General features: G+C 52.7%; 1 long non-coding RNA gene across 2 annotated transcripts in view; it reads left to right on the top strand.

The window, feature by feature from the left end:
- The first annotated feature begins 8,584 nt into the window (after positions 1 to 8,584).
- LOC108409637 (uncharacterized) overlaps positions 8,585 to 21,275 on the top strand; it is a 274,470-nt gene continuing 261,779 nt past the window's right edge. The window contains exons 1-2 of one of the 2 annotated variants that reach the window (XR_012128283.1): positions 8,585 to 11,657; positions 12,958 to 13,010. This is a non-coding gene — a long non-coding RNA (uncharacterized lncRNA). The other variant, XR_012128287.1, reaches the window with a different exon arrangement.

Raw genomic sequence — 21,275 nt, 5'->3', positions numbered from 1 at the left:
GGCAAGCGAGTAACGATCCATGACCACAGATCAAATGCACGGTGGGGCTGGGGCTTGAGGGGCTGATTTTTTTCCTGGCAGGGAGGTCCCAAGGCCACCACCTGTTGTAATTGATGAGCAGAATGACCGAGGGTGTGGTTTGGAAGCGTGGCAGCCTTCCATGCTGCTTCTGTGCCCCAGCAGCGTCTCTCAGCCTGGCAGAGGGTAGAGGGCAGCCCTGGCTCTGGAGGGGCCTGGAGGGCACCTGACGGGAGCTGCGACACCGTGGAACCCAGCTTAAATGCTGCCGAATTTGCAAACGAGCAGAATGACAGCTGGCAGACAGCTGGGCATCTGCAGCCCCAGCCAAGTGGGCCAGCAGCGAGCGATGAGAGGCCGGGGGAATGGCATGCAGCTTGGCCTTGCAGATGGTCTCTGCACACCACAGACATCACACCAAGAAAAGTCTAGGGGCCCATCATCCATCGTCTGGAGTCACTTTGGAACGCACGGGCACACACCCCGTCGGCTGCATCACCTTCCATTTCTGAGCAAGGGTGTCACAACAGCATCGTGTAGTTTGGGACCCACCTTGACTGTGAGGCTAGGCAGTGGGTGGACTCACTCCTCAGGGATGCTTTGAGCACCTTGGTTTATGAGAAAAGATGAAAATACTCCTAAAGCACAGAGGTCTTCTCACCTAGAGACTAAAAAAAAAAATCAGAGGGGTTTGATTCACTTTTTAAAGTGAGAGATTTTTCTGATGTTTTTTGATTTCTCTTGCAAAGATTTACTTCTCGAAAAATGACAACGGAAGTAAAAATGATAATAATCCAAAAGATAAGCTAAACTCAAGGAAGGGATATGACTAATATCTGGGTTGGACACTAAAATTGAAAAATAACCACAAAACATACTCAGATCCTTCGAAGATTGTAGACTGCATAAAAGCTGGGAAAACTGGGAGAAGCAATCCGGAGAGGCTGAAGGGCTCTGCTGAGCCGAGTGACAGGAATGCACAGGCAGGTGTGACTTTCCTCCGGGCCCCACCCGAGCCCTTTACCCTCTCTGGCAGCCGCCCCCCACCCCCCGGGGCTCCCGTGACCTGCTTTCCCTCTAGGCTTCCCTGGGGTGAGCCCTGACGTTTGGAAATACTGATTTTTGTGTCCGTTGCTTTTCAGAAAACCAACGATGAGAAATAGGCAGAAGGGCAACATGACGTGGGTGTAGATTCAGCACCTGCCACTCAAGAGGCATGTGCAGGGGACCTAGGACTTTGTCACCATCAGCTTCGCCTACCCCTGGTACACAGCGTGCACGCCCCATCTGGGTGTCCCAGATGAGCATCGTCAAATAGCTGAGGTTTACCTCTTAAAGCACAGAAGTTTTAATCCTTTCTCAGTTGTACTGGGTGGAAATCTTTCTGAAAGAGACCCTGATACCACTCTGCCTTATGAGCAGAAATTATGTACAGGATAGAATGCCTTCTAGGGTTATCCTTAAAAAGCCCTGGCTCGCCGGTCTTTCTCTCTGTGTGTGCCCATTCTACTGGCGTTCAGTTTTCCTGCAAAGAGGAGCCTCTTACCTTTCTTCGCAGCTGTGAGGAGGACGCGCTGTAGTGGAGGTGCATCGATAATATCAGGGGAAGGGAGTATTTGCCAGCTCATGGCCGCTCTTGAAGAAATACCTCAAAGACACCTTGTTCGTGAGGGCTGGCACTTCTAAAAATACTTTTGTTCAGGAATTAAGAGAAAAAAGCCTTTTTTGTTTTATGTCCTTGATTGTCTTTGGCCCATCAGGTTGTTACAGAGGAGGAAGGCCTCGGAACTGGAGCAGGGGAGGGTTTCCGGAGGTGAGCGCAGCCCTCACCCGTCGTCATCCGCGCTGAGCGGGGCCGGGGTGCCTGCAGAGGCATCCGGGCTGGAGGAGGGGAGGGTGTGGGCAGGCCTGCAACAGGCCCCTCCGTTGGGAACACGGCCACTCCGTCTCCCCTTGTCTTCCCACTGGACTCCTTTCCCCTACAATTCCTTGTAGGCCATGGTTTTCTGACCCTTTCTCCGCTCATTTGCCAACTCAGGACTTTCAGCCATGAACAGTTTTCCAGCGCTCCAGCCTCAGTTTCAACAGCAGCTTCTCTGGTGTGCCTCTTCCCCAGTGTTACCATTCCTCACCTGACAGTGATGGGCACGAAAGCCATTTTCTGCCTTCGTGTGTGTTGCTAATTGTCTCTCGTGCTGCAGGACGGTTATTTTCAAAGTGTTCTCCAAAGGTCCCATGCATTCGTCCTCAGAATGTGGGTCAGGAGATATGTGTGGGTTTTCCATGGAGGATGCTTCCAGAAACATGGAAAGGGGAGAGTTTCTCAAAATACTACTGTGAAAGATGAGAGATCTGAATTCAGATTACTGAGAATCCCAGAATCCCAGACCATAAAAAGCCTGTAGGAAACTTTGATTTTATAGCTGAGGAAACAGAGGTCCAGAGAGAGAAATCGATTGGCCTGGTGCCACACAGCCTGTGCGTGGCCCAGGTGAGGAGGTGAGCTTGGTCATCTGATTCCAAGTTGAATGCTCCTCCTGCTATTTCTCTAAATTCCCCCTGATCACGGGGGTACTTTTATTTCCAGGGGAATACTTTCTTACCTACTATGGACTCCCGGTTTGGGAGGAATTAAAAATGTAGCAGCATTCACATCAATGGCAGATGCACTTTAAAACATATAAAGCATAATGAAGTGTCTTGGAATATCCATGATTTCCACCTCCCATCTACTGCCACACAGTGCTTATTAAAGACTAAAACATTTTGAAAAGAGCTCCTTAACTGTTCACCATGGAAACTATCTGGCAGTTCCAAAAGGAGATCTTATTTTTTGTTAACATCAAAGAGTATTATAAATCAAAGAAAGTGCATTTTACCTGTTCGCAAGTTAGTGGGAGCAAAAGGCATGAGAGAAAATGTGTGTTGGGGGTTGGTTAGTGCACCCTCGGCAGCTTCGGGGTCAGTGTTTCCTGGTTGTGAAAGAGCAGGTCTGAACCTTGAGCCCAGATTACAGGATGAACCCTGGCCCCTGATCGCATAACTGATTTCTCCTAAGGTAACGCTTCCCCCATTTATTCCTCTAGAACTAACATAGCACTTTATAACATGCAGTTATAGCAGGATTCTCTCCAGGCATAAAGGGGCTCCAACTTCTTTGCATTTAAGAAAAATTCAGGTTTAACTTGATCCCTGTGATTGGTCTCGTTTCATTCATTTCTCCTAGAACATAAAACTTTATCAATTCACCTGACCAGGGATAAGTTTATTTCTAATCAGTTTTTCTTTTACTAACATAAAAGATATGGAGCTCAAGTGATGAGCTCCTGTGAAACACAATCATGCTTCATAAGTTGCCAAATATTGTTTGCAATATATTTATACTCAAAACTTATTTCTTGTTGATCTGGAATTCAGATTTCACTGGGTATCTTGGATTTTAATTTGCTAAACCTGGAACCTTATATGAACTGTGTAATAAATACCTTCCTGAAGTTTTGTGTTTGGATAGAGAATTTTAAAATAAAATCATACATTAAATATTTTAGGGGTGCTAAATGTCTATCTTTTGATAAAGATACACATAATAAATCTGGATTTTTATATACCTGGCTTGCTTTAGGTGTAGTATTCCTGTGTGTGTTTTATTAATTCAATTTAAAAATGTTCCCTTTGTATATGAACGCTGCTCACCCGCCCTCCTTTAGCCAGGAATTTCACTGTCTCACAGTGTGGAAACCTCCAGGGCACAGGCTGGCAGTGTGTCACTGGTTGCTCTCTTAGGTGCCTGCCTGCCATGGTTCTTGAGGTCCCTTTCAGGGAAAACGCTAGCCTGTTGTGAATTTTGTGAGGTTTTTTGAGCTCTGAGCTGTTAACCCCCAAGGACTTTGGTAACCACAGTTGTAACATTTATTAAATGCTGACTGTATGCCAAGCTATATGCGTGCTTTCTGTGCATATTATTTCTCCAACCCTGAGTCTTACGAACTGGGTACAATCATTACCACCATTTTTTGCTGAGGAAAAGAAGGCCTAGTGATTGCCTTTCATGACTGGTAAGTTCAGGGCTAGGATTCAGACCAGGTCTGGTTCCAACATGCCTTCAACTCTTACCCACTGGTAGACAAGGTGGGGGCTTGTTGAGGGCCTTATGAAATATGGGAAGCGCATGGACTTCTGGGAAAAGGGAGGGTGTAGGGAGGGTCACCAGGATCAACTGGTGGGACTGGTTGCGAGCTCACGAAGAGTGGAGGTGGTCGTCTTTGCTCTCTGAAGAGATGGGATTGCGCTCTAAAGCCCAGAATTTGAAGCCTTACAGGAATGAAAATCACAAGCTATTTACAAATGCTCTGAAATGAGGGTACTTTTACTTTTGTGTATGAAAGAGCCGCCGGGGGGGGGGACTTGCATAAAGCTTCCTGAGCTCTCAGAGATTCTGCTTCACCTCTAAGTCAGCAGTTCTGAGGAGAATCTGGAAACTAGACTTGCCGAATATTTTGCAGCAACCTCCCAGGAACCTGTGGTTCTATGTGGGCTCCACTCTGAGAAACCGTGCTTGAGGCTGTGAGTTCGCAGAGGGCAGGAATGTGTCTCGCCTCTCTTTGAACCCTCCAACCTGACACAGAGGCAGGCCCATGTCCAGTACATGCTGAGGGGGGATTATAAGGAATGACACCAGGGAAGGGTTTGCATGACATTTGGGGCTGCTGAGGATGACCAGTTAAAATTCTAATCACGGTTAAAGAGTTTTCTTCGAGTTTTTGTAAGTACCGTGTGCTGACTGTGATCTCTGGGGTCTACATTTCTGGGGGGTGGGGAGAAGTCGGAGTGGTGAGCATATATTTATATTTATGTACAGCAAAATCCTTACTGTGCTTTATCAGTGAAGAGAGCATAGGCTTCTTAGCGTATGAATAGGCATCTGTGCCTTCCTTCCTTCCACAGCTGACACTGGAGATTAGATGCAAGCTTTAAGCTTGTAAAAAGCCTTTGAGGGAAACCCTTAATGAAGAGCTGATCCTTTATAAACTCAAGTCTAATTACTTGTACAGCAACATTTCTATTTGGATGCTTCCCATGAATAAAGCTTCTTTAATGCCATTGATGCGGAGCTAACCCCTCAATCTCAGCAGAAGCCACGCCCAGCACGTGGTCCCACTGCTGGACCCCAGTGAGAAAGCCAGTGAGTCTTCTCTGCTTGAGCAGTGGGTTTCCAAAGCCAACAAGAGAGAAAAACTTGGATGCCACGTTTACAAGCCCTCGGAAATGTTTCTATCTTTTCTGTGCTATTAAGTCATTTGTTCCCTCTACTCGTGGAGAGAAGCAAGCACCCTGAGGTCATGAGCCTTTCATCGTCTCCTATGGGGCCAAAGAAAACTGGGAGGGTTACTGCGGTCCCTTAGTCACATGGACAGAGGCTCCTTCAGTGTCCAGTACTTGATCGAAGCCATTTGGAGGCACGCTCTGGCAATGGTATTTTCACAAATTGGATTTTGGGATGTGACTCTAAGGACAGACTTTGCAAACTGTTTGGTCACTACTATTTTATTTTATCACAAACTATTTACAAATGCTTTGAAATGAGGGTGCTTTTACTTTTGTGTACGTAAGAACCACCAGAGGGACTTCTTATTGTAGTGTAAAAAGACCAAAACTTGTTCCAGGTTGATACAGGAGAAATTAGTTTCTACTAATACCCACTGCAACACAGTTTTATTTTCTCTCCCGCAGACAGCACCTTTTTGACCAGAGGAAGTGAGGCGCAATGGGAAGCGTATGAGATGGGGAAAGGCCCATAAACCACTAGAGTCGTAGAAGTTAAGGCACTAGGATCTCTGGCCGTGTGGGCGCTCATGTCAGACTGTCCAGGTTCAAATGTCAGCACATCAGGTATTTGCTGCGTGAGTTGCACAACCTCCTTGAGATTCGCTCATTCATAAAATGGGCGTGAGAACATTTATATAGTGTAGGGGATGCTCATAGCATGATTATAAGGATTAAATGGGAAATATGTGGGAAGTGCTAAGCACAGTGCTTAGTATGTAGCTATCCTTTGAAAAATGTGAGCTGCTGTGAGAAAAGTGTAAAAAAGCTGGAGATGGGGGCTTAAAAAGGGCGCAAAGACTGTTTTCAAATATATTATGCAAAATGTAGGGTGGGATATAAAATAAGGCTAAATTATAGCAGGAATGGTTTGGGTCATCATGAATAACACGAGGGTGTTATTATAACATGTGAATAATCTAAGGGTGATTAAACACTTGGATAGAATTTTCTCTTGCTTCTGATTTTTTCATTTCCTCCTTGTAGTTCTTAGCTTCTCTGGAGCTAAATATTAATAGAATAGCAACCAAAATAAAGCTTTTAAAAATACAGTTAGAGGCATTTGCTCCAAATACAACTCATAGCAAATAAAATTATAGTCAATAATACTGTAATCATAGAATTTAAAAGCTCTCCTGTAGCTTGAACCAGATTCTAAAGATTCCACAGGGACTGGCGGGGATCAGGATGTGGCACCAGCAGCTGAGGTGACACCAAAGACTAGGTGCGGCACCTATGTGCTTAGACACAGAGGCCAAAGCCAAGGAGGGGGTATCAGGTAGGGAAGAAGGGGGCAGTGGTGTGGACCTGGCAACTGGCACAGCGCAGTGCCTTCTTGTTTGTGGCTCGTTTATGCATCACAGTAAGTGTCTTATCCCCAGAAACCTGCGGTTTGGAGAGTAAGTGAGATTCCTTCTCCTGGTAGAGTCAAGTAGTGGTGGAGGCAGCATTCAAATGCAGTCCCTCTGCAGCCCCAGGTTTCCCCTGATGCTGCATGGCCCTGCAGGTGTACGTGGCTGCGTTAGGTGAAAGGTTGTAGGTGGTGTCCCAGTGGGGGACGCAGCAGCCCTGCGAGGGGTATTGGGAGGGGCTCTGTGGAGGAGCTGGGAGCTGAGCAGGGTTCTCATAGTGGGAAGTCCATCAAGCTTTTTGTGGCAAGAGAAACCTACCTGGGCTCCTTTAATTAATTCACTGGAAGGACGCTGGTGGCCCACGGAACTGAAGGGAAAGCTGGGGAGAAAAAGGGCGGAGGCAGAGATTCTTAGTGGATAGTGGAGGGGTTAGAGCACAGGAAGTGGTCACCACCCCTCCTGGCTATGTTGTCGACTCCATAGTTTTTAGCGCTCAGACTTCCAGATGAAACACTGAGAACGGAATCATCCCAGCAGTTCTCTTGCGTGGTCTTGGGCCAGCCTTGTTTGTGACTTGCCCACCTGTCAGATCTGTGGTCCCCGGAGTCAGCCGCTGGCTAATCTTGAACATGGCCTGTGAGTTTCTCCCAAGTGGGGTGCGGGAGGCAACAGCGGGTGGCGAGGTCGGGGTGCTGGTGGGGGCGGTGGAAGAGCCCCTGGGGGTTCGGGTGTGAGGCAGGAGGAAATGTGAGGCTTCTGATGGGGTGGGTCCGTTGGATTTCAGCTGAAGAGGTCATCCCCCACCTTGGTGGGGAACGCGTTGTGTGGAGGGAGGGGGGTGTGCATCCTTTGCAGTTCATCCCCACGGGAGTTCTGTGCCCCGGCCTACCCCTGCTTCCGGCTGACCTGGGAGAACTGTACTGCAGCCTTTGGTCAGCCGGGCTCCCGGGGCTGCGGGGAACAGGTGCACCTGGAAGAGGGGGCGCCCGGTGTGTGTGGTCACCAACAGCACCTTGCACTGACCTCTTCCACTCCTGCTGAATGAGAGCACGCCCGGCGCAGGTGGGAGGCGCCTTGCCCGCCTCAGGATGAGTGAAGGGGGGGTGCTGGGTGCAGGGGACAACGAGCTTTGTTCTGAGCAACAGCAAGCGCACCTGCTGGGCTCCTGGGTGTCTGCAGCCCTGGGCTCTGCCAGAGCAGCAGGGAGGGATGCAGCCAGGATGGGCTGGAAGGATGCTTCTGGTACAGAGACGCGGCAACTGCCCTCCTCGGGAAGGGGCCTCGCAGCAGGGTGGCCATACTGGTGGGGCCGCCACCACCGAGCCTGCTGGGAGGGGGTGCCATGGTGATGTCTCAGCCGGCGGTTCTCCACCTTGAGCCTTCATCAGCATCACCCAGAGGGAGGGATAGAAGGGAGCTCGCCCGGCCCACCCCCAGGCTTTCTGACTTCGCAGGGCCTGACATTTGCATTCTTAACAAGCTCCAGATGAAGTCAATGCTGCCGGGCCAGGATCATTGCTCTGGTCATGTGCTGGGCAGCATCTGGGTAGTCTGCAGCCGAGAAGACCCTGCACCTGGTGAGCAAGCTCGAAGCCTTGTGAGCTCACCGAGGGATGCCGGGGGCGGAACGGACAACCTATATGATGCGTGTGGCAAAGCCCTCAGGTAGCTGCCGCTAAGAGGTCTCTGCGTTGCTCTCCATGTGGAGAGTTTTCCCCTGGTTTTTGGGGGAGACCTTGCAGTGAGAAAGGAAGATAGGACAGCAAAGGAATCTTTCATATCCACCCACTGCAAGGGACAAAGTAAGTATTTTTGGACAAAGGGGATATTTGTATCCCATCTACTAGGTTCTGGGCATGGGTAAGTACTTCACGCATAATTTCTGCAATTAAAAAAAATCTGCACCGTCTGTATTATTTTCACTTTATAAATGAGGGAACAGGTTCAGCAGCTTAAAGAAACAACAGCCAGAATCACAAAGCTAGTAATAAGCAGAGGAAGGCTCCAAACACATGTGTCATCCTTAACCCCAAACCGTCAGAAATTCAGAGCTCTTTAGAAAAATGTGCAGTTTTTAAAATGAAGTATTACTTCTTAATGTAAAAACAAGGTTGTATGTTCAGGGTCAAGAAGGCACAGGCACGAGTGAGTGGGGATTAGAAGGGGACAGAGATGGCAGGACACGCCAAGTCAGGGCGTCCGGAGGAGTCGGCGTTGATGCAGCTCTTACTTTAAAGCTGCTTCTCCAGCCTTGGTGCTTTACCCCAGGTTAGTGAGGGCTCAGAAAGCTAAACTAAGGGCAGGTGAATCATATACATGAAGTGCTTGGCGCAGTGCCTGGTGCTAGGCAATGCTTGGTGATTAGCAGGGGCTGCCACCGCTGCTGGGGGTCTGCTTGCAGGAGGGGCGAGGGACGGGAGCCGGTGGGTACCAGCAGCAGAGCTGAGACCCAGGACGGAGAGGACAGTGCAAAGAGCAGATTGCCGTAGTCATGGGAATTCCCTGGAACCTCTGGGTGCTGATTTAGAAGGTCAGGTTGATGCTATTGAAGAAGGTAAGTCAGAGGCATTAGGGTTGAGGGGGGTGGGAAAAGAGTGGGTATCTGTGAGAAAAAGAGGTGAATCCATTTGGGAGAATCCCTTGGAGAGCCCTCACTGTCAGCCAGGAAGGTACTTTGAAATTTGAATCCATTTTGCTGATGTATTAACTCCCTGACCGGAGACTTCCCTGCACCCATTGGAGAAGCCCTGGGTGGGACGTATGTGCTCCTGTACTTCAGGCAGTTCTTGGGAAGAATGACTTGGCAGGAAAGTGACCAGGGGTGTCCAAAGCCGCTGTACCTGGGAGAGGAACACACCTGTGGGCAAAAGAATGGGCTTAAAAGGTAAAGGAGATGGCAGGACCTTTGTGCAGAGAAGGAGACGCAGGAGGGGCCTGTGGGAGATCGATGACGAGAAGAGGCGGCAGGCAGGGTCAAAGAGAGGAGTCAGACCAGCTCCAAAGCTGGGTGCCTATCTAGGGATGGCCCGCGGCAGAGCAGAACGGGCCGCACAGAGCGGCTGAGCCAGGCTGCTTCGGACGCATCTCCCCCGCAGGAGGGGAAAGGGCGGGTGAGGGGCTGGGCCTCTTTCCGCAGGAGGCTAAGGGAGGTGAGGGCAGAGGGCTGCCAACTGTTAGGCAGCTGGGGAGGTAAACAACTGCCAGATGTTTGAGCGACAACCTGCGTGGCCCCCAGGCACATGCCAGTAATTGAGGTGATAAATTAGCCATTGCCAGGTGGGCAGTGACGCTCGGACGCCTGAACCCTGGGCAGTCTGTGTCATGCGTGCCACTGGGGGAGGGGGGACACTGACTCACCAGGGATGGCACCCAAGTGATTCCTGTTGCTGTAGATTCATTAGGAGTCTGGTAACAAAGCAGGAGCCCAGCTGAGAGGTGAGAGGTCATTTGCAGAGCCCGTCAGAGACCAGAACTGTTGCCCCGGGGCTGTGAGGGCGGAATGGGGCCCAGGTGTGGCTGTTTTGGAAGGTCCTGGCCCTGAGCCTCTGAAGGCAGGAGGCATTAACACCTGGTGAGGTGGCCTGGTGGCCTCTTTTGTAAGAAAGGGTGTTTGCAGCTGGCCTGGGCATCCCGTGGCTGTGAGGCAGACCAGTGCCCGCTCAGCCCCGAGGCCCACCCCCTGCACAGCCTCTCCTTCCCTGCCGTGGCAAGGGCCTTGGAGTCCCAGGCTGTGGTGGCTGCTGGGACAGGGCAGCGGCAGGCATGGGAGGCCACTGGGTGCTCTGGGCTCAGCCGAGGGAACCCCTTCTGTGCGCACAGTGGGAACTAGCAGGTCAACACAAATGAAAATTCAGCCCGGGACTGAAGACTAGCAGACACTTGATTGCCGTTAGTGAGACGCCCTAAATCAGACACCAGGGGGGTCCTAACCCAGCCTGTCTCTAGAATAGGCGTTGGTCTTGGACGAGGAAGGGAGCGAAGGAGGGAGGGGCCTGAAATGCCAGGCGGCCTAGCAGAGGGCGGCTGCCCTGCGGGTGGAGAGGCAGGAGGCAAGGAGGAGAGGGCCTGTGCCAGAGCAGACCAGGGTCCCGCTGGCAGGGGTGTCCGGGCTGTGCAGGGCAGCGAGGCCGCTGGAGGCAGGTCGGAGGCTGGCCCGGGGTCAGGGCGCAGAGCGCCTCTGGAGGCGGACGCTCAGCAGGGATGCGGAGCGCCCGCAGGGATCCCGGGGCTGCACTTCCCTGGACCGGGACTGGGAGGCGGTGGAGCACAGGGCGCTCAAGCGAGCTGCCGGGACGTTGGAGGACTGAGATCTCGTGGAAATGGAACCACGGGTCCCCTCTGAACTCTGTGCAGGATGATTAGAAAATATGGCTGGGGGGGGCCTTTGTCTTGAGAGAGCGCTTGACTGTCCCCCTCTCGCCCTCTTCTGCCCTCGCCCTCATTGCTCTGCTGAGAAGATGCTTTGCCGGCCGGTGTGACCTGGTTCCTTCAGCTCCACACCCCAGTCCCTTTGTGCCACCACAGGTGACGCCTGAGCACGTTTGCTGCCTGGGAACCGTGGGGGCTCCACTCCCTGTTTCCCCTGATGCACCCGCTCCGCAGCGCCTTGTGTGTGTGTTTGGCCATCTCCCCAAACCCTTGGGGGCCATTTGCCATGAAGTCGGCTCAGTGTCTGCCAGGTCCAGGCAGAGGCTCTAGGTTGGCCGTGCTGCTGTGTTGGGGGTGGAGCAAAGGGTGGGGGCCTTACTCGGCTCATCCGACGAGTCCCTTCATGTTTTGCCTTCTCTCCAACACCCACAGAGCTCAGGTGTGGGCAGGGTGCTGTCCTGGGCTCTGAGGACTGCAGAGGCGGAAGCTCCGTTCTGCTTTCTCCCGGCAGTTGGGTCTCCAGGTAGCATCCAGGGAGCTTAACATCTGGTAACGGACAGAAGGCATTTTCCTGAATAACCCAGCAGGAAGCAGAGGGTGAGAAGTACACTGCGCGGCGTCTAGATGGCCGTGCTTTGGGAGTTCAAGGGAGGAGAGAATTATTATGCATGTTGGAATTGTACTCAAGTACAGGTTGTACTGGGAGATGATAAATAACCTATTCACTTCATAGTAATATAATAAATAAAATATTGTTGACGTGGCTGGCAAGACGGCTGGCAATACTGTTTGGCTGCTGTGAGAAAGTCGGATGTAGAAATAACTAGGGGTTCAAAGAACCACAGGATCTAGAATGTTGGCAGCGCAGCAACCACGCTTGGAAAACATTCAGTTCCGCCTCCCCATCGTGCAGATTTACAGAGAGATGCCTGGCTAGGTTAAGTCAGCTGTCCAGGGCGGCACAACTAGTCTGCGGCTGAGGTGGGGCCAGAGGCCAGGGCTGCCCACTCGCTGCTCACACTGCAGACACTCCCGTGAGCGCCGTCCCGTCCCTGTGGAACAACTGCCCTAAAAGTACTCATCCTGCTTGGGATCTTTCTTACTGGAACACCTCCACAGCTTTTTGTCTGGTGTGCTGTGTGTGACAGGTCTGCTTGGGGACAGCACAGAGTGGGGAGCAGACGTGTAGGGCAGCAGTATGCACGGGTTTTAAAGTTTGTAAAAGAAATTGTTGACAAGTTCGAAGGAAAGGTTGGACTGCCTTTGTCCCTGTCCCAGGGGCCGGGGCCCTGCTGTACGCCCAGCTCCGGCCCCGCTCCTCCTAGATGCCGCCGCCCCTCCAATCTCCTCCCCGACTCAGCGGGCATCCGTCAGCACCTCTGTTGGTCGGTCCGGGCTTCTATTTGTCTTCCCGCCCGTTGTTTTTCCTCAGTCCCTGACTCCCACCTCTCAGGACTGCTTGATTTCTCTCTCATAACATTTTTACTTCTAACTTCACTTCCAGTTTCATCTGTGTCTTAGCAAAAGCCAGCCATGGCCCTGACACTGAGCCCTGACATGTTTTCAGTCTGTCTCCAAGCTTCCGGCTCCATCTGGCTGGAGCCCACAGCTCCCGCATCACTGTGCACGACAGCTGAGTGTGTGGGTCCATCTGGTTGCCCCCGGAAGACTGAGGGGGAGATTTGCAGGGGCTCTAGTTGACTCCCTTGGGGGGTGGGCCATGGGTATGGGAAGGGTGTCTGCACGAGGTTGTATCATAGCAGCAGTGAAGCCACTGCCACACTGTCACTTATAGACCCTTTCTGCCAGCCACTGTTCTACAGCACTTCCTGTATTTTATGTCACGCAGTCCTAACAGCAACCCTATTAGCTAAGTGCTATTCTTTCTTTTTCACAGGTAAGGAAGCCGAGCCTCAGTGAGACTGAGCAACACCAAAGTCCGCAGAGCTGGTAAGTGGAGAGCTGGGTTTGCGACCCAAGGGTGTCTAATGCCAAGTCTGGTGTGAATTGTGGGCACACAGTGGCAGAGTGACCGAGTGATCTTTCTAACCTCGTATGTAGTCAACATAAAGAGTGCAAGGCCTCTTCTGCTGTCACTTCATCTCTAAATGTGTGGGATTTCTGTCTCTTTGGTCTGCTCCGTGCCATTACTATACAGCTGGTAGTTCTGAATTTTTTCTTCCAGATTTTCCTTCGAAGACAAATCATTAATTGCCCTGCTTCTAAAACTTGTGTCATACACTTTGATCCCTGGCATCAGAATCGCCATTGAAACGTCTCTTGGGATCGTTCCCCAGGAGGTTCCAGTCTGGGTTCCTGCAGTGTAATCCACCGGCCAGTTTTCTTCCCCTTTGCGTTGTGACTGGGTGATGAGGGTCCCCTGGTGCTCCTAGAATCTGCCTCCCGGCCCACTGGGACTGACTGCACGGGCCTCCTTCCCCTCCCAGTGCTGTCCGGCCCCCCTGCCGGAATGGCTGGGCTCCGAAGCCCTTGTGCGCAAAGCCGCGGGCCACTCCAGCTTGCCCCACCCTCTGCCCGGCCTCTGTCCCGCTTCCCTCCCTCCGGCTCCTGCCTCTGTGCTTTGCCCTCCCCGTCTCTGGCAGTGTCAGGGGTGCAGACCAGGTCCCTTCCTCGGCTTGTCCTCGGGGCTGGCGGCACAGCCCCAGTCTCTCTCCCTGTCCTGCGAGGCTCCCTCCCTCTGGGTTCCTGTGCTTGACCCCCCACCCCCCTGGGGTCTCCTCCTGGTCTCCTGTCCCCACTGGGGGCCTCCTCAGATGCTGTCCTCAGCCTCGGGGGAAAGCGGCTGCCCTGCATATTCATCTTTAGCATGCACTTGGCCTCTTCTAGCCGCCCGCCCATGTGGCTGCGACATGGATAACAGCCTTAGGGGTTTTAAACATGTGAATATAGACCATTTTTAGAGCAATTTTAGGTACACAGCAAAAGTGAGTGTGAAGCTCAATTTCCATGTACCCCCTGCCCTCCACGTGCGCTGCCTCCCTGACTGTGGGCAGGCCTCCCAGATGGGATATCGGTCACAGCTGCTGACCTAGAAGGACAGGTGTCCATTGTGTACAGTTCACTTTTGGGGTGCTGTGCTCCGTGGCCGTGGACAAGTGTATGATGACAGGCCTCTGCCACTGTAGTGACATACGGAGCAGTTTCACTGCCCTAAACATCCTCATAAAGGAGGCCGGAGCATGGACACACACAGTGCAGTTTTCACCGCGCTGAAGCAGTGATCTGAACCAAGGACAGTCGGACTGCGAGGGAGGGAGTAGCCATTCTCCTTGGTGGGCCCCATGGAAGTTTGGTGGCCAAGTGAAACGTTTGAAGTCTGCATATTTGCAAAGGGTAAGGGCGTCGTGAGGCATGCAGGCCAAGAGGCCACGCTGAGCAGGGGCGCACAGGTGTCGATTCTGGGCACGTCCGAGGGTGTGTGTAGCACGGTATGCTGGGGACGGTTGACAGCGAGGGTTCTGCAGTCCCACGGCTGGAATGTGCATCTGGCCTCAGCATCATACTCCCTGTGTGATGTTGGCTGAGTTACCCTCTGGGAGCCTCGGCCTCACAGAGTTGCTGGTAGAGATGCCCTGAGGGCTAAACGTGTGCATTTGATCAGCCCAGGGCCTGGCCTGTGGCGTGGGGACCTCAATGTCAGCCAGTGGTGTCGGAGCAGAGGAGTGCTGGGAATGGGACTCAGAAGGCGAGTTGTACAGGCGCTGGAGCCACACTGAGGAGTATGGACTCTTATCCTTGAGGTCAGCGACTTTCGCTCCTCAGGGTGCTTGAGAATCACGGAGAGTTTGTTAAAGTGCAGAGTTTCTTGGTCATTTTTCCCAGAGCGTCTGTTTCAGTTTGTCTGGGGCTGGCCCAGGAATCTGTGTTTCTTACCGCATGCTCGGAAATGGTTCGGGTCACACTTTGGACTGGGTTGTCGGGAGATTAAAAGGCTTCCGGTAATTTCTCTGCAAAACAAATTAGGAATTCGCAGAGACAGAGACTGTAGAGAGAGGTGTGGGGCTTCCTTATGGCCAGGCTGCAAGTCCAGCTGGGGTCAGACCCCAGGCCCAGGCTCTGAACTGGGGCTCTTTCTGCTTTATTCAAACACCAACCACACAGTGTTGAACGACGGCCCAGCTGGGCCCCTGGCTGCCGGGGACAACGTTTGGTCAGCCTGGCGAGTGTGCTTGGACAGGCCTGGATTCTGTGAGGGGACCGTGGCCCAGACGCGTCCGGGCAGCCCTGCCGTCCTGGGTGCCCCCTCCTTCCGCTCAGCCAGCCTCCCCCAGACACCTCATGGATGAAGAATCAAAATGCTCACAAGGGCCTAGGTGCTGAAACGGGACTCCATGTAGCTCTAAGTGGCCACAGGTTTTCAGCAAGGGAGGCCAGGTGGCCCTTGAGGGGGGAGCACTTGGGGCTCCATGCTGCTTGGCCTCTGAGAGGCCTGGGGCTTTCTTCCCGCGGCCTGCCTGCCCTCTCTTGGACCCTGCAGCTACAACTTGTGTCCACCTCCCACACGGGGTCCCCTGCCTGCTGGTGGCCCCGGCTAGTTCCCTGAACCACCAGCCAGCTCTCAGTGTCCCAGGTTTACGGAGAGCCCTCCCCCCTCCCCTTCTAGAAGAGGGTCCTGAGGACTTGCGTTGAGATCATAGCTGTCAGCGAGTCCTGGCCTAGGAGTCCCTGCCCTGATTTTCAGCTAACTTATAAATCCCCTAAACCGGCCAGCCCCTTCTTATTTTTAAATACAAAAGCTTTGAGTGCTTGAATAGCCCGGGCCTTTCTTTGTGACTTTGTGGCCCTTCCTGGTAGAAACATTTGAGAGCAAATTTGCAGAATTGGCTGGATGTGCCCCCGCCCCGCCCCGCCCAGGGCCTTTCATGTGTGATGTGAAAACCCCATGCTCTGGCCTCAAGTTGCAGGCAGAGCTTATAAACTAAGTTCTGAAGCAACGCCCTTCTGTGAAGGGGACGTCGCCCACAGGCCCTGTTGGGGCTGGTCACCCCGCCAGGCTTGAAGTCTCCTGGATGCCCAGGGATTTGCAGAAATGACACACCGGGTGTCCCAGTGCCACAGTGGCAGCAGAAGCATGGACCCGGGCATTTTTGCGGTTTCCGGAGGGTGCTGGGGCAGCAGGGGCCGGGAAGGCTGGGGAGCCGGTCCCTCTCTGTTCGCTTTGACAGGGACCCACTGTCCCGGGAGGGATGTGGCTTCACGTGCGCCCTGAAGCCGTGGCTTACATGCTTACAGGGTGACGTTAAATAAAAGCAACCGGGTGCTTTCTGTGCATTATCTCAATCTGAGCCAGCGGGAGCTGCCCCAGCCCCATTTTGCACACAAAGGCCGTGTGACTGGCCCAGGGTAGGTGCACAGCTGGGGCTCACCCCCTGTTGGCACGAGTCCCGCACCGGTGGTGCACCCGCGCCCAGGAGCCCATGCTGCGCTGCCTTCCCTGGAATTAGAGTCGGGTCATTACGCCGAGTGACAAGGAGGTTGCTTGGTGGCCTGAACCAACTGAACTGCATGAACTGTGGCTTGGCAGGTTACTCACGGTAAACCCATCCTGGTCCTGGGCATGTGCAGTTCTGGACATTCCCAGAACTCATGGACTTACTTGGAAAGAAGCAGTAAGAGGGAATTAGAGCCAGAAGACAAAGTGCTAGAACTACATGTTGACGAGAGTGTGTCTACTTCGGTCTGTAGGTTTTAGGTTACACGTGCCTTGTGATCACTGCTCTGCTGCCCTCTGAGGCTCGGCCCCAGTGGCACAGCTGTTCACATGCCAGAAGGGGCGGTGTGTGGGGACACTGCCCGGGGGCAGGGCATGCGGGCCCAGGTGGATTCACCCCCAATGGTCTAGCAGGTGGGCTTTGTATTCAGCATTCCAATGACTGCAGGTTCCTACCGGGAACTCGTGTTCTGACGGGTGACTTCAGCTGCGATCCCAGGAGCCTCATCCTTCTCAGATATCTTGAGGCACCTCCTCCCTGCCCTTCCCCTGTGGTGTCCCTAAGGAGTGGACGCCCATCAGGTCCGCAGTCTCCAAACCGATATGCAGCAAAATCACTGGGAGAAACAGACAAAACGAACCCCAAACCAGTAGCCCGCAGACAGTCTCACATCCCGCCTAGCCCAGATCTGACTTGGTAGAGAAATTGCACTTGGAAGGTCGCCCAGGTAATAATTCTGGCACACGGCCAGGTTTACGAAATCTTGGGTGAACTGTCTGGGCAAACAAAGAAATTCTAGTTTTTTATTTGCCAGCTTTTTAAATATTTGGTTCAAAACTTAGAACATGCTGATCTTGCAGGGAACAAGAGGCGTGTTTCGTGATCACGGTGCTGTGTGGATGGAAAGTAGAAAGTCTCAGTAAAGATGATAAATAACCAGGTGGAAACAGGGGTGAGTCACTTCACTTTCTGTGCCTCGGTTTCCCCATCTACAGAACGAAGGGCTCCTGTGTGGCTTGCAGGTTCCCTGCTGGGCCTGACATTCTGTGGTGGGAATTGCTGCCCCCTGGAAGGTGCCTGTATGTCTAGTGACTGAAATCACATTATCAAACATTAATTGAACAATCATGATGTGCCCAAGAACTGAAATTCTTTGAAATATTGGTTCTGGGATGGAAAAAGAGGCAGGCAGGGGACAGATACCAGTGAAGAGAAATCAGTGGAGCTCAGGGACCAGGGATTTCTGAAGCCTGACTGCTCTGGCCCTCTTGTGTGGTTAAGGTGCAGGTTACAGCGAGAGGACAGACCAAGAGCAGCGAGCAGGGGACCCGAGATGGTAACCGTGCTGCCTGGCCCGGGATGGCAAACATTGCTCGTGATAAAAGCACTAACGCATCAGGTGCTAATCTGGTGCTAAAACGCTGCTTCAGCAAACACGCCCTCTCAGAAGGGAAATACTGGCCATCTGACCGACAGGAACAGCTGGAGGCCCCTCTCTTCGTCCAGATAGGAAGCAGGAAAAAATAAAAACGAGGTGGTATGCTATGCAGAGGAAACGGGTGTGAGCTGTGCCCCTCAAGGTTCTCGCTGCTGAAGGCTTGGGAGGGGAGGTCGTAGATCTCTGTGATTGCAGGGCTCACTGTGGGTGTCACCGAACAGGGCGGGGAGAGGGGCAAAGGTGTGGTGTCACAGGCAGCGCTTCCTGACGCAGATTCTACCCCCGCCTGCCGTGTGTTCTGGGGCTTTACATGAGATGCTGGGGTAAGTGGCCAGCTGGCAGAACTCACGAGCTGCTCTGGGCCGTTAGTCACCCGTTTGGCAAAGCCCAGCTGGTTTGGCGGGGGCGGTGGCTGACGGTGTTTGGGATGGGCGTGCTGGCTCACGGGCACAGGTTTCCTGGTACTGAGGTCTGGGCAGTGCTACGTCGGCCGCTCCACACCTTCCCCCGCGTCCCGCCACTGGCCTGTCTTCTGGGGTGGTGTGCGGTGAAGCAGGGGGGTGGGGTCCACCTAGTGCACCCTCACTTTGTCCTCACAGCAGCCCTCTGGGTTAGCCACTGTGATTCACAGCTTCCACAGGAGGCAGCTGGGCTCACAAAGTTCAGGGATCTGCCCCGAGACTGTAGACTCAGGAAATGTTGGGAAGACATCAAAGGTGCGTGCTCGGGGGCCACCACCTCCTGGGGCCGGCTCCAGGCACACAGCAGAACAGCCTAGGCCTGGAAGCAGCCAGAACCTTCTCTGGATACAACGGAAACCGGGAGCTGGGGAGGCCTGGCTGGCCAGGGCCTCTGAGAAGGGGGAAGGGGCAGGGTGGCCTGTGGGTAATTCTTCACCTGCTGGGCCCGCAGGCACTTGAGTGCGTGGGTCAGTCCCGCAGGGAGGTCTGGGAGGGTCTGTTTGATCTGACTGGCCACAAATCCCCCAAGAGCTGAGTAAAAGCCCCTCGAGAAGGGCCTGAGTCACAAATACTGAGCAGTTCCAGAGGTAAGAAGAAGCAATAAACTGTTGAATTCTCCAAATTTATAGAGGGTGGTAGAAATACTCATTATTTTCCCCTAACGTATGTGGATTCATGATCTTTCAAAATTTAGGGATTGCAGTGTGACTCTGAGGCGAAGGAAGTATGCCGCATGGAGTAGGCCCCCCGTCAACACCCCTCAAGTGAGCGATGGGAAGTGGGTGAAGCCAGCACTGAAAGGCGCCCCCTCCTGTCACCGGACAAATACAGAAGGCCCCCTAAAGCCTCAGAAAGGGGCTTTGAGAAACATGTTCTTTCCTTCTATGCAGACCCTGAAGACCTCATGGTGCAATGCTGCGTAGATGGTGGGCGTGTCAGGCTCTCATAAAGCAGCAGGCTGAGTAGTAGCGGTGCCAGGGAGATCTGCTTTTCCATTTTTTCCCTGACGGACCCGCCTCACATGGAGTCCCCCTCTGGTATCTCTGCAGGGATATATAGACCCCAATAAAATGAATAGCCCGACATACCGGCGGCCTCGCTGAGCCCCACACACATATTTAGAATTCCTCTGTCAACTGGGAGGCAGGCAAAGAAAGCCCCGAGCAGGAAAAGCAGACACTGGGCCCTTTTGAACATATTCTGGGTATTAAAAGAGCATTAAATGGGGAAGAGTATGTGAAAGCAGCGGCCAGAGGTAGTAGCCGAGTCCAGAGCAGCTGCTGTAGGAGACAGTGGGCGCAGGGCCAGGTTCGTGATGCGTCCCCTTAGGAGATACTTTCTAGACCAAGTGTCTAAAGTCCCCCTTGGAACCTGCTGTCGTCATATGCCGACCGAAGCCTTCTGTGGAGGGGGTGGGCCAGGGCTGCCTCTGGGCTTCCTCCGCTGTCCAGCTGAAAGGGTCAGTGTGTCCCTGTTGTACCTGTTATTAAAATTTTTCAGTATCACCCTCCATCACAGTCAGATCCTCCGTAGTACTGATTCGTGTCTCCAGCCGGGTCCCCCAGGCCTCCATCCTTCTCTGCCCTTAATCAGTGGCTTTGAAGAAATGGTAAAAATGCCGTGTAGGGAGGAGATAGGAGCTGGTTTCAGCCTTGTTCTTCACTCGGATGATTTCTCGGATCTTGGCTTACCTTGACCTCTCTAGAGAGTCCTTCCCTGCCCCCTAGTCTCGATTAGGCCCCCTCCCATATGTACCCATAGTGCCAGTATTCCCCCCATTACAGCTCTCGTTGTGTTCCGTTGTTTGTCCTTGTCCTCGGTGGACATCTGTCCTGTAAGGTGCACAGAGACAAGGCCTCACGGCCCTTGTTTGCCCCCGTATGCCAGGACCTAGCATCAAATACGTTCAGTTAATATTTGTTGAATAATGGAATGGAATAGTTGTTGAATATGTATTAGATGGCAGCTGTGATGCCTGTCCTCACGGGGGTCATTCTGGAGAGGGGACAGTAAAAACATCACCATGTGTTAAGGGGCCAAGTGGCACATACGGCACATACATGAGGTGCTTCAGTGCCAGGGCTTATGGGATGGGTAGCGGGGGGCAGTGTAATGGAGAGAATTGGGGGAGGCTTCCTCATGCAGGTGAGCCTGAAAATGGGAACTCAGGAGTTTGCCTCGTGGGGAGAAGCACTCCAAAAAGAGGGAGCTTCAGGAAAAGGCTCAGGGTGACCCAGGAGACGTGGCGTATTTGGAAGTGGTGCTCATTCAAGTCCGCAGCAGAGCTTCAGGGAAGAAATAATGAAACTGCAGGCTGGAAAGGCAAGCAGCTCCCCTGAGGTGTGCTGCAGGGGCTGGGCTCCAGCTGACACACAACGGGGAAGCTTTTACAGGGCTTCAACAAGGGCAGTTACATTTTTCAAAAACCCATGGACAATGGGTTGAACATTGTAACATCCTGAAAGTAGGGCTGTTTCTTGGAGGGCAGGTCCTTGAATGCCCTTGGAGCACTGAGGGGGTGAGGGAGAGGAAATAGTTACAGATGACACGGGTGCTTCCACATGGGGGGTTGGAGTCTGTATCTGGACAGCCTGGAATGCAACGAGCTGTGATTTCAGGCTATTACACAACCTCTTTGTACATCAGTAACTGCATCTGTACATGTACGGACCAGACTAGAAGGTCCTCACGTCCCTGAATACAAACACTCTGTAACTCTATGGAATCATAAACTGATAAGATGAAATAATGTAGAAACAAAGGATATATTATTACCTGGGATAGTGTGGTGGGGACACTTAAGTTGTAGAGAAATGATTATAAATAATGGCTTAAGAGCAATTCTTGTGAAAAGACCTAGGAT

The sequence above is a fragment of the Manis javanica genome, chromosome 1 (assembly GCF_040802235.1).
Source record: "Manis javanica isolate MJ-LG chromosome 1, MJ_LKY, whole genome shotgun sequence".
NCBI lineage: Eukaryota > Metazoa > Chordata > Mammalia > Pholidota > Manidae > Manis > Manis javanica.
Note: the sequence above shows the minus strand (reverse complement) of the source record. Positions and strands in the feature narration are given on the sequence as shown.